We start from the raw sequence: 12,492 nt of genomic DNA, 5'->3' as shown, positions 1-12,492 counted from the left end.
TCAGGTTCTGGTGATCAGTCCAGATCAGAAATGGTTCTTTCGCTCCCAGGAGCCAATGCCGCCATTCTTCCAAGGCCCACTTGATGGCCAGGAGTTCCCGGTCGCCGACACCATACCGTCGCTGCGTGTCAGAGAATTTCCTTGAAAAATAGCAGCACGGGTGAAGTTTTCCATCCGGGCCATGTTGAGAGAGGACGGCGCCAGCGCCAACATCGGAGGCATCCACCTCCACCACAAAATCTCCGGCAGGATCAGGGTGGAGCAGGACGGGAGCTGTAGCAAACCGACGGATAAGGTCTCGGAATGCCAGTTTCGCACCAGGGGGGAGGCAGAAGGGCCTGGGCAGGTTAGCTGGTTTAGTGAGGGATGTCAGTGGCGCGACAATGGTGCTGAAATTGTGGATAAACCGCCGATAAAAATTGGCAAAGCCCAGGAAGCTCTGTAGCTGCTTAAGGCTGGAAGGCTGAGGCCACTGGGTCACGGCTTGGAGCTTTTGCGGGTCCATGGTCAGGCCATTGGAGGAGATGGTGAAGCCCAGGAAGGTAGTGGACCGTTGATGGAAGGCACACTTTTCCAGTTTGCAGAACAGCTGGTACTCGAGCAGCCTGCTTAGCACGGCCCGCACATGGCGAATATGGTCCACTTCGGTGCGGGAGTAGATCAGGATGTCATCCAGATAGGCAAACACCCACCGGCCCAGCATGTCCCGCAAGACATCGTTGATCAGGTGTTGGAAGACAGCAGGGCTGTTGCAGAGGCCGAAGGGCATCACCAGATACTCCCAGTGCCCGTTAGGGGTGATGAAGGCCGTCTTCCATTCGTCCCCTTCTCTAATCCGCACCAAATTGTAAGCGCTGCGTAGGTCTAGTTTGGTGAAGATGCAGGCCTGGGAGAGGGAATCGAGCGCGGTGGATAGCAGAGGAAGAGGATGGCGGTTCTTAACAGTGATTTTATTCAAGCCTCGGTAGTCTATACAGGGGCGAAGCCCGCCGTCTTTCTTCTTTACAAAGAAGAACCCCGCAGCTGCAGGGGAGGTAGAAGGGCGAATGAAGCCCTGTTGGAGAGCCTCAGCGACGTACTCCTCCATGGCTTTGTTCTCTGCGGTTGACAGCGAGAACAGGCGACCACGAGGAGGGACTGCTCCCGGGAGGAGCTCGATGGCCATGTCGTAGGAGCGATGAGGAGGGAGAGCGGAGGCTCGCCTCTTACTGAAGACCTCGGACAGGTCATGGTAAGCCGGAGGGATCCTATCCAGATCGATGGGCTCCGGGGGTGACGCCTCTTCTGACTTTGAGTCCTGTCCAGTCCGGAGGAGAAGGCAGCGGCGTGAACACCGGGGACCCCAGTCCAGGATCTGGCAGGAAGACCAGGAGACTTGGGGGTCATGTCGACGGAACCAGGGGTATCCGAGGATGAGAGGAGAGGAAGAGGCCGAGACTACTAGAAACCGGATCTCCTCCTGATGATCCCCGACAGACATGCGGACTGGCTGGGTCTGGAACTGGACCGGGTAGGGTTGGAGTGGTCGCCCGTCTACTGAGGTCACCGGGAGAAATCGGTCGACGGAAGTCAATGGGATGCGAAGCCGAGAGGCTAGTTTTTGGTCGATGAAGTTCTCGGCAGCTCCGGTGTCCAGGAGGGCTTTGGATGAGAGCTGTTGGTGTTTCAGGTGAAATGTGACCGGTAACAGAAAACGAGAGGGATCGGAGGAGTGGGAAGGGCCAGGTGGGACACCCCCGCAGTCTACCTGGCGTCGTCATTTCCCGGCCGTAGCGGGCACTGGGGACGACGGTGTCGAGCTGATCCACAGTAGGCGCAGAGGCCCTCACGCCAGCGTCTCTCTTTCTCCTCTTTGGGGAGTCCACCCAGCTGCATGGGCTCCTCGCTGGATGTGCTGCTTGGGCTAGCCGTGGCTCCATCAGAGGGGGGAGGAGGTCGAGACGACGTGGTCCGCTGAGGCTGGAAGGGTTTTAAGGCCCGAGGGGCATGGCGAGGCCGCGACATCACACGTTGGTCGATCTTCAGGGCAAGGTCCACGGCCTCATCCAAGGTCTTTGGGGCCTCACGGCCGGCCATCTCGTCTCTGATGTAATCAGCCAGTCCCTCTAGAAAGATGGAGCGCAGAGAAGCATCTCCCCATTGAAGCTTAGCAGCCAGGGTGCGGAATTGGGAGGCGAAGTAACAGACTGGTCGGCTGCCCTGGCGTAAATGAAGCAGCTGTGACTCCACTTCCACTTCACTGCTGGGGGGAACGAAAGTCTTTTGTAACTCCTCCACAAACAGAGCATAGTCATTACACGCTGCAGATTTATTGTTGTAGAGAGCCGCGGCCCATTCCTGAGCCTGGCCAGACAAGAGAGAGGTGAGCATCGCCACTTTTGCACGGGCAGTGGCGTATTTAGTGGGTTGACATTCAAACATCATGTCTAAGGTGGCGAGCAACCCATCAGGCCGGCCGTCTACTCCGTTCCACTTATCTGGTAGTCCGATCCGGGGTTCAGCGCTCACCGGCGCTGGCTGACGTTGCAGCGAGGTGACGGAAGAGGAAAGCTGGAGGACAGTTTCGGTGAGAGACTCCATCTTTGTGCTCATCCGATCCACCACACCGCGAAGATATAATACTTCGGCTTTCAGCCGTTCGAATTCCGCTGGGTCTATATGTGGCTCAGACATCCTGTCATGGTCGGGCGGATCACACACAGTAATTCGGCGTGCCCGTGTGGCGTGCTGGCTAGACCCAAGCGCGGCGAAGGCTAGCGGTGGGTTTGGAGCAGACACGCAGTTATTCTAGTAATGACCAGTGCACGAAGCGTGGCTTCGGAACTGTCGTTACAGACAGAGAGCGAGCGGAGCCGGGAAGAGAAAAAGGATTGAAAGGGATTGTCACTCACGGTTGCTGAATCAGGCGGAGACTGACGTCGGCAGAGTTTCGGAGCTCCTGACACGAAGAGACTGATGTCTGAGCGGCGAACAGGTGGGTGGCGTCTCTCTTTTAACCCCGGCCCCGTGATCAGCTGATCACAGCCGATCACCGGCTGACACATTGTTTGAATAGAAAAGTGGAAAAAAAACCTCTCAGTTAGTGTTTTGACCATTACCTGTAGCTCACAACACAGTTGTACAATGCATTATGCAATCCTAATATTAGCATCAAGAACAAAGTGTAACTGAGGGCATTTTAAAGTATGTAACTATGCAGGTAACTGAGCATAAATGCAACAAGTCTAGGGTTGTGACTTCTGAGTCTATCTTGAAGTTTGCACAGTGTCTGAGGTGGTTTCCAAGTTAATTGCGATTTGAAGATTGTGAAAGTATTTGTTTCTCTGTCCGGTGTCCGGGGATGGACTGGTTACCTATTCAGAATGTATCGAGGTCTTTTTAAAGATCTGTGGTTTCTGTTCTAAATCAGGACAAAAACCTTTCTTCTTTTCCATTTTCAAAGGTGTTTCCTTTTTGCAGTGCTGTTGGGTCACAAACTTTAAAGCCAGTATGATAGCCTTGTCCCACCAATGCTGTGAAGGTCCAGCTTGTCAGATCCAATTAAAATCAAATCACTCAAAAAGATCCTCTGGAAAAGAGTAGATTTCTTAGAATAGAAATTATTAAACAGTGTCATATGAACAGCAGAAACCAGTACATTTACCAGTATATTTAAAGCAAACGAAAGCGAAGCAACCGTGTAGAGCCTTAAAGCACAAACAGAAAAGACACACAAAAAGACAGACAGGAAAAAGCAGCAGTCCGGGTCAAATCGACCCAACGCTTATATACGATCAGTGACCCCTCCTCCTGCTGTTGGGTACCCTTTAATCCTTTGTTCTTTCTTTTCATCTTCCACTTATGATACATAACTTTCTGGCCCTACCACATAACTTCCCGAGAACCAGTCTTACATCCATCATTGAACTGGGTCCCTTTGTCAGTTTGCAAAATGGCAGTTAACAATTCAACAATTTGACAATTATTTCGGGCGTGCATGCCAAAAGTAAACTGCTATCTATGCTAAGAAAGGGTTTTTCTCAGCTTCTGGCAGCTGAGGTGGGAAAACAGAACCCCAGGTGCATGCCTGGTGGGGCCAGGTTTGTTTAACGTATAGGCAATGGAAGGGCTGGACACAACGTGGGGCGGTACAGATGATTGCAGATGAACACCGAGGAAGGGTTTAACCCAATATCTGGACTAGTCACCGTTGGCCATAACACAATTAAAGAATAGAATAGAATTAGAATTCAACTTTATTGTCATTGCACATGCACAGGTACAGGGCAACGAAATGCAGTTTGCATCCATCCAGAAGTGCTTTAGTGATATAGATATATTACAATATATATAGATATGTGAGTATATTACAGAAATGGGTCTATTATGGTATGTTATAATGTACACGGTATGAAGTATGTTGTGAATATTCTATAACTATAGGTATGTACAGGCTGTAGTGAGTACAAGCTATGAACAGGCTATGAACAGGATATAAATATGAAAAACTATACAGAATATGAAATAAATAACTTTACAGAATCTGAGATATACAGCTATACAGAAATGGGAACTATGCAAGTTATAAACAGTTGTAGGATTAAAAATTATCGTATGTACAGAATGATTATTTACACAGAGCTATACAGTAGTGCAGTTAAGATAAGTGAGATATAATTCCTACAGAGGCTATATAAAGTGCTGGTGGTTGTGAGTGGTGGTTCAGTCCATGTTATTATTGTGTGTTTGAGGGTACAGTTGTCCATTGTGGGTGTGTGTATGTTCAGTCCATGAGTTTAACGTGGGTCAGATGTCAGGAGGCAGAGTTCAGGAGTCTGACAGCTGTGGGGAAGAAGCTGTTCCGGTACCTGGTGGTCTTAGTCCAGAGGCTCCTGTAGCGCCTCCCAGAGGGCAGGAGGGTGAAGAGTCCATGTGATAGGTGACTGGGGTCTTTTCAGATACCGCTTCCTGTAGATGTCTTTCATGGCAGGAAGTGGTGCTCCGGCGATGCGCTGGGCAGTTTTCACAACCCTCTGCAACGCCTTCCGGTCCGAGGCAGAGCAGTTCCCGTACCAGACTGTTATACAGTTGGTCAGGATGCTCTCGATGGTGCAACGATAGAAGTTCACCAGGATGTCTGAGGACAGGTGGTTCTTCCTCAGAGTCCTCAAGAAGAAGAGGCGCTGGTGAGCCTTCTTGACCAGCTTGGAGCAGTTGGTCGTTCAGGTGAGATCCTCGGAGATGTGGACTCCCAGGAACTTGAAGCTGCTCACACGCTCCACAGCCGTCCCCTTAATGTGGATGGGTGGATGTGGGTCAGCATTCCTCCTGTAGTCCACGATGAGGTTACTTAAGGTTACTTACTGATCCTAATTACTACATTTTCAAACAGTATTGATCAACATGTGTTCATACAGCAAGTGGCACAAACTTCCATTAATATACTTGAAGATAATATTTGACCTATGGTCTTGTGAGGAAGTGTAAGTGTGTTTTTAATGTGATTCATGAAAACAAAGCAGCACACATTCAACCATCTTCAAACTGTCACATCTCTGATATCAGGAGTCATCATCAAAGTGTCAATCAATGAACAGATGATGGATCAAAAACTGCAGCTGGATTGTGTTTGTTCTCTCCATCAGATTCCTGTCAACTCACAATCGACACAAACACAGTGAACACAAACCTCCAACTGTCTGACAACAACAGGAATGTGACAAGTGTGGAGGAGATTCAGTCATATCCTGATCAGATTTGAAGTTTTTCTTCAGCTGCTGTGTAGAAATGGTCTGACTGGTCGCTGTTACTGGGAGGTCGAGTGGAGAGAAGACGTTTATATATCAGTGAATTACAGAAGAAAGGAGACAGTGAAGACTGTTTGTGTGGAGACAATGATCAGTCCTGGAATTTGGACTGTTGTCATGATGGTCCTTGTTCAGTCAGGCACAGCTGCTCTGCATTTCCAACAAGCCTGAGCTCATTAAAATGAATCCAAATGTCTGGTTTCTCTTTCTTAATGGGATTTTTCCATCATGGGTGAATAAGTGGACATCCAGTAGTGCTCAGTGTATCAAATATTAAAGGCATTCAGAATATCTCATGTTTCCGTCATTCTATAAAAACAGCTGCTTTTAAAAACTGATCCAATCAAAGAAACATGAACTTCCATATTGATCAGATCAATATGTACAGCTCTGATGTCACTTACATGTCCTTGAACTTTTCATGGATGGTGATTTGTGGCCCTCTGCTGGTGAGAAGATGAACTGCATGATGTCAGTTGAATGAACACAGATGACATGAAGTGTTTTTAAATCTGGTTTCATCAGCTTCAACAAACTCTGACTTTCAAAATAAAATCAGTTGATGTGACTGTTTTTGAAAGCTCTTATTTTGGAGGGAGCTGACATTTAATAATCAAATGTCAGTGTGGACACAGTATCTGAGCAGCGATAGGAATACATTTACAGAGCTGTAACTCAGACTAAACACATGGTCGGAGACTCGCTGTGCTTCGGGTCTTTATATTTACAGTCGAACCCTCACCACCCGCTCTGCTCATCTCAGTGAGCTAAACCAGTGCTACCATTAAGAAAACAAATATTATTGATCATTTTCAGAATAAGAGTGGAGATTACAGTTGTTTCAGGACAAACTGCCATGGTTTGAGTTGAGTTGAGTTGTCTGAGTTGGACAAATCCTACTTCAGAATTGATTTTAGTTGCAAGAAAATGAGTTATCTTTTCACTAACTCATCTACTGACATGTTCAGATTTTTCAGAAAGAATTCAGGAGAAATATCTTTAATTTAAAAAGATTTAATTTGCTTCAGCAGCTGAAATTACAAGTTACAGCGGTGGACCTCTGTGTTAAATCAAACATCTGTCTTCACACAAAGGATGACCCTCATCGGGCCATAAAGCTTATATAGTGTGACAATAACAAATGATTATTATGTCTGTCAAACTCTGGAACCCATCCTTATGTCTCCATTCAACCTCCTCTTCGAACTGTTCCCGGCAGGTTTTTGCAGTGCACAGTTTAGGGTAAATAGTCTTCCGCACGGCACATTACAATGTCACTAAATTACCATTAAAGTGCTTTATTGCAACGGCTGCAGATCAGTGACAAGTAGCATACAGAAACGGAGCTGGGCAAGTGGCTCCTCCTCCTTTGCGCGCTCTCATAAATGGGGCAACAGTTTTTGGCACGAAACTGGATGTCACGATCCTGGGTCTTTCGACCCAGCGTTTTGAGTTATGCTTTATTTTGTGTCAGCTGTTTCCCCATGTGTTTCCACTTCCCCTAATCACCCCTGTGTGTATTTAGTCTGTGTGTTTCTGCTCATTCATTGTCATGTCGTCTGTTGTTTCTCCTCATGTTTCCGTGTCTACGGGTTTTTTTCTGTGTTCAGGTTTTTACGACATTCTAAGTTTTGTTTTTTCGTTGCGTGTTTAGCATTTAGTTTCTCCCCTGTGTGTATCTGATTTTTGTTTTTCCACCTTTTTTATATTAAACAGCCTGCTTTTTGTTAATATTCAAGTTTTCTTCCATGTTCTTTGTGTCTGCATTTTAGGTCCTTTCATCAATGCATACACTCTGCCTCTGCCAGACTGTGAGACTGGAAATAAAAACACACACAGTTTGTTGTGTGAAGAAATCAAACATGAGCTGAACAAACAGTAAAGTTCGTAAATAAAAAAAGTTCACATGCTGGTTAGTTTTTCACCTGTGTTTACGTCCAAAGCTCTACCAGTCTGTACACATCTGTATGTTTCATGTTTGTAGAAGTCCTTCTGAAGGAAAAAATGTCCATCCCGGTTTTCCCTCCAAGGCACGAGCGATAAGCAGAGTTTTGTCCTTTCCTTATAAGATTCCTAATTATTCAAAGTAACACTCAGGTATGCCATTCAGCTGGGTTAGTTACGACGTCGGGAGCAGCTTGGGAGAACAAGGAAACACAGACTGCTTCAGGTTGTCTTCCCAAATCGACTCAAAGGTTTATTAAGTATACAACAGCTTATATAGAGAAAAAAAAGGTTCGTGTGTCAGCAAGTTCTCAGTTCAAACCGGTACAGACCAAATAAGGAAACGTCTTCCTGCCTTGTGAGCAAAGAAGTATCCTGTGTGTAGTTTATCAGTTCAGCTACAATTTATGATCATCCCAGCAAAATACACTCCTAGACATAGAATACAGAGTTCTTTCATTAGTGAATTCTGAAACAAACCACCTGGCTCTTTTCTAAAAGATAAGGAAGGGAGGATGGGAGTAAGGAAGTGGTCTCGTCTCTGTGGTGTTTTCGACCTTGGGGTACCAGCCTGTGAGTCTTACACATCAATTCTTGGGTCAGAGAGAAAGAGAAAAACAACTATTAAATGGGCCTTATTGAGTAACTCTTTTCTGTATAATATCACAATAAAACAATATCCTGTAAATGCTACCATGGTATCAAAATATCACAACAGTTCTCTCCTTTTATCATGAAATGATAACATAGTATAAAGACAGAATGTAATAACATAATATAAAGACAAATCATAAACATAAAACAAATCATAAATGTAACTGGTCCTTCGAGCAAGCTTAATATCAAAAATTCTGAGAGCGTATACATGGTATCACACAACAGACAATAATCATCGAAAACAAATAATACATGCTGCAACAGTTACAAAGGCTACAATTAGTTCCCTCCATTTTCCAAACGTGTCCTGTAGCCACTTATCTAGCCACTGACCGTGACCTGTATTGGCAATTAGTTCTATCTTCAATGCTTCAAGTTTATTCATAGCTTGTGTGAATGGACCGTTAGGAGCGGTATTATTGGGAATGAAAGTACAGCATACATCAACGGTTACTAGACCACAGGTACCGGTCCAATTAACAGGTAGAGCTAATCTAAGAGTATTATTGCACATCCAATAAGCATGTGGGATTGCTCTAGTTAGGCGCGTGACCATATGTGATTTAACTAACTCCCCCCAGTCAGTATCATTTAATACACCGTCTGGGGGAACAATGATCGAGTCTGCGCTCGAACTTGAACTGTGTGTGTGTTCCTCCAGATATGATACAACTTCAGCCACAGAGACAGCTAGCCATGTCTCATTACAGCGTGCACCTGGGGAGTCAGAGAAGAATGTATAGTTATCCTTTGTATAATCTATGTGTGTGTCTGGGCCAGTTAACTTTAGTCTGCGCAGACATATCATACTAGTATTAAAATGGAGAGGGATCTGTCCTAAGGGCAGTGAGGGTTTTAACCTATTCTTAGGGCGTTTCATTGGGGCGCAGGTCCCTGCGGTGTCATTAGATAACTTCAATAATTCGCCTAATGGAGTCTCAGGGTTAGTTGGTGTGTGTGTGTGTCTAAGTAGGCAGTCGAGAGGGCTCAGAGTCAACTGTAAAGCGTCTTTAAGGAGAGCATTATCTCCGCCGATTTTCTCTAGTCCCTCAGTGAGGGGGAAACCGGATATGGGGTATCCTACTATTACCTGTTCTGGATTAGCCTTTGAACAGACATAACAGTTACTGTTTCCTAAATCACGAGCGGCTGTTCTGGCATTTTCATACCAGGCGTTAGCTCCTGCTCTAGAGGGTGCATAAAATGGTTTATTAGTGGCGTCTATGTTGCTATTTACTGATTTTAGGGAACGTGAGGAGTGCATTAAGTAGGTGTCTTGCAAAATAGAGCATGAGGTATCGTCAGCAAAATACGACCTGCAGAAATGTGAACATGGTTGCAGTTTACAATACAAAATAGCAAAGAAAAATCCTAAGGTTAATGCGATAGGTATGATAAATAACCTAAATATATAAGAAAGACAGTTCTTCAGTCGTCTTCTGGCCTGGTCCCAGGTTCGAGAGACACAGAATAAGCGTCGTATGATGACAATGGGCATTTCATTTTCTCCATTATCAGGATGGAATGAGTCTGGCTTTATCAGGTTAGACATCATGTGGTACTTTTGGCTTTCTGTTCCTGCTGGATGTTTGAGTACCTTGTTGTTGTTCTTTCAGACGTTGTGTGTTAATCAGTGATTGCGTGTGTGTATGTACATTGGATCCGGGCGCTGGCTCGCCTGAGATGTCATCTACCCGTGTGTTTATTTGCGCTGGTTCCGGGCGTTGGCCCGCCGGAGATGTCATCTGCTTGATCCGACGCCTGAGATGGTCCGATTGGGCTGGTCTTAACCCTGCTGGCATGAATCCACTGAGGTTGTCCGTCTGTGAGGATGCTGGTTCTTCGTCACTGCCAGTACAGTCTGGGGCTGGAACACGCGCGGCCTCCCAGAGTGTCCTTGGTTTTAGTGGCTTCTCCGACACGCATCTCCTTGTCTCCACTGGTGGAACTGTGGAGGGGAAAGGCTGAGAGAGACAAACTTTCTGATAGTTATTATTCAGTTTTTCTATCAGGTTGTGAACATCAGTGGACAATGCAATATACATCACCTTCTACTAGCGGTGCCCCTCTGGAAGCTGACCATGGTGTTGGAAATAATCTTATTTCAAATGGAGATAATTTGGTTACTGCAGATGGAGTCATTCCAATCTCACAGAGGACTTGAGGAAGTAATTTGACCCAGGTCATTAAAGTTTTAGCACACTTTTGAATTACTTCTAATGTGAATGAAGATCCTCTATCACTGTTAATCTGGTGAGGTATTCCGAATCTGGGTATTATTTCATTGCTCAACTTTTGACAGACTACTTCTGCAGTTTCTTTTGAGGTTGGATAAGCTTCTACTCATTTACTAAATTGATCCACTATTACCAGTAAGTACTTGATGCTTCCTTGTACTGGCATATGTGTGAAATCAATTTGTAATGTATGAAATGGAAAATCTGGTTGTGGTAAATGCTGATGTTTTGCTTTTGATTTTCCTACATTAGTTCGTGCACATGTTAGACAGGTTGCTAATATGCTTTTTACTGCATGTGATGTTTTCTCAATTACAAATCTTGATTTTATTGCCCCTATTACCCCTCTTTGTCCGACATGACTCACACCGTGAAAATGTCGGACAAGGACTGGCAGCAGGGAAGATGGGAGGGCAATCAAACCCTCAAGGTTTTTATATAGGCCATCCCTGTCATCTAAGGTACAGTCATTATTCTCCCAATAGGTGTAATCACATGCAGAGGCTTGCTCTTGTATGAATTTTAAATCAACATTTGTGTCTAAATAGTCTGGGAGTGTAACAAGTGGCAGCTGTAGGGGCACAGATAATACTTCCTGCGGAGGTGGGAGCTGTGATGCAGCTGCAGCCTTGGCTGTCACGTCTGCTAAGGCATTACCTGTTGCTTCGTCTGTGTCAGCTGTACTGTGTCCTTTCGTTTTTTACAACTGCAACGGCCGATGGTAGCTGTATAGCCTGAAAAAGTCTTTGAACAAAATCAGAATTTAGCAATTTATTTTCCATCAGCAGATCTAAATCCTCTCTGTCTCCACAATGTGCCAAAGTCATGCACAACGCCAAATGCATAGCGGCTGTCTGCGTAAATTGTCATACGCTTATCCAAATGTAGCTCACAGGCGCGTATTAAAGCCATGAGCTCTGCTTTTTGTGCTGAGTGAAATGGTAATGAGTGAGCCTCTAGTATGATGTCAGGCACTGTTACCACTGAATAGCCACAAAGAAATGAGTTGTCACTCGGCCTTGAACAGGACCCGTCCACATAAACCGTGGCTGAGTCTGGGATAGGTGTTTGCTCTAAATCTGGACGTGGTGCTGTGGATTCCTGTATACGTGTCATGCAGTCATGATCGTCAAGCCTGTCTGAGCCATCCTGTCGGTCAGAAGAACACAGCATAGGATCAATAAATGTGCTGGCGAATTGGGTGTGCTGCTCGCTTTTATAGTGAGATTTGCATATGTTGTGTAGTTATGTTTGCTAGAATGGTCGTGACCTGGTGATTGGTGTGTAGAATAGTGTCATGTGAGAGTGTGAGCTTCTCGCAGTCCCTTATCATGATAGAGCAAGCTGCTACTGCCCTCAGGCAGGCCGGCATTCCCTGAACAATTCAGGCAGCACCTTTGAGTGGCGGAGGTCAGCACTCCCTTTAATGCATTGAAAGAGGCAGTCATTTCTGTGGATCACAGTATTCGAGGAGGCTTGTCTTTTTTACAACAGTCACGCAGAATGTGGTCATGAAAAGAACAGTCTGGTATCCACTGTCTGCAATAGTTCACCATGCCCAGGAAGGACAACATTTCCTTCTGTGTAGTGGGCCGAGGGACGGAGGTCACAGCTTTGACCCTGTCTGCAGTCATGGAACGTTTTCCGTGAGACAGTGTGAATCCCAAATATTGAACAGAAGTCTGACAGTACTGCATTTTCTTTGCTGATGCTTTGTGGCCAGTCTTTTGGAGGTGCTGGAGAAGCATGTGTGTAGCAGTTTGACATAGTTTTTCACTTTCAGCACAGAGGAGGAGGTCATCCACATGTGGATCAGGGTGCAGCCCTGGAGGAGTGAAGCACCATTGAGAAAGCAGCAGAGCTGTCTA

The sequence above is a fragment of the Maylandia zebra genome, linkage group LG15 (assembly GCF_041146795.1).
Source record: "Maylandia zebra isolate NMK-2024a linkage group LG15, Mzebra_GT3a, whole genome shotgun sequence".
Classification (NCBI taxonomy): domain Eukaryota; kingdom Metazoa; phylum Chordata; class Actinopteri; order Cichliformes; family Cichlidae; genus Maylandia; species Maylandia zebra.
The sequence above is the reverse complement of the archived record's forward strand: the minus strand, read 5'-3'. Positions refer to the sequence as shown.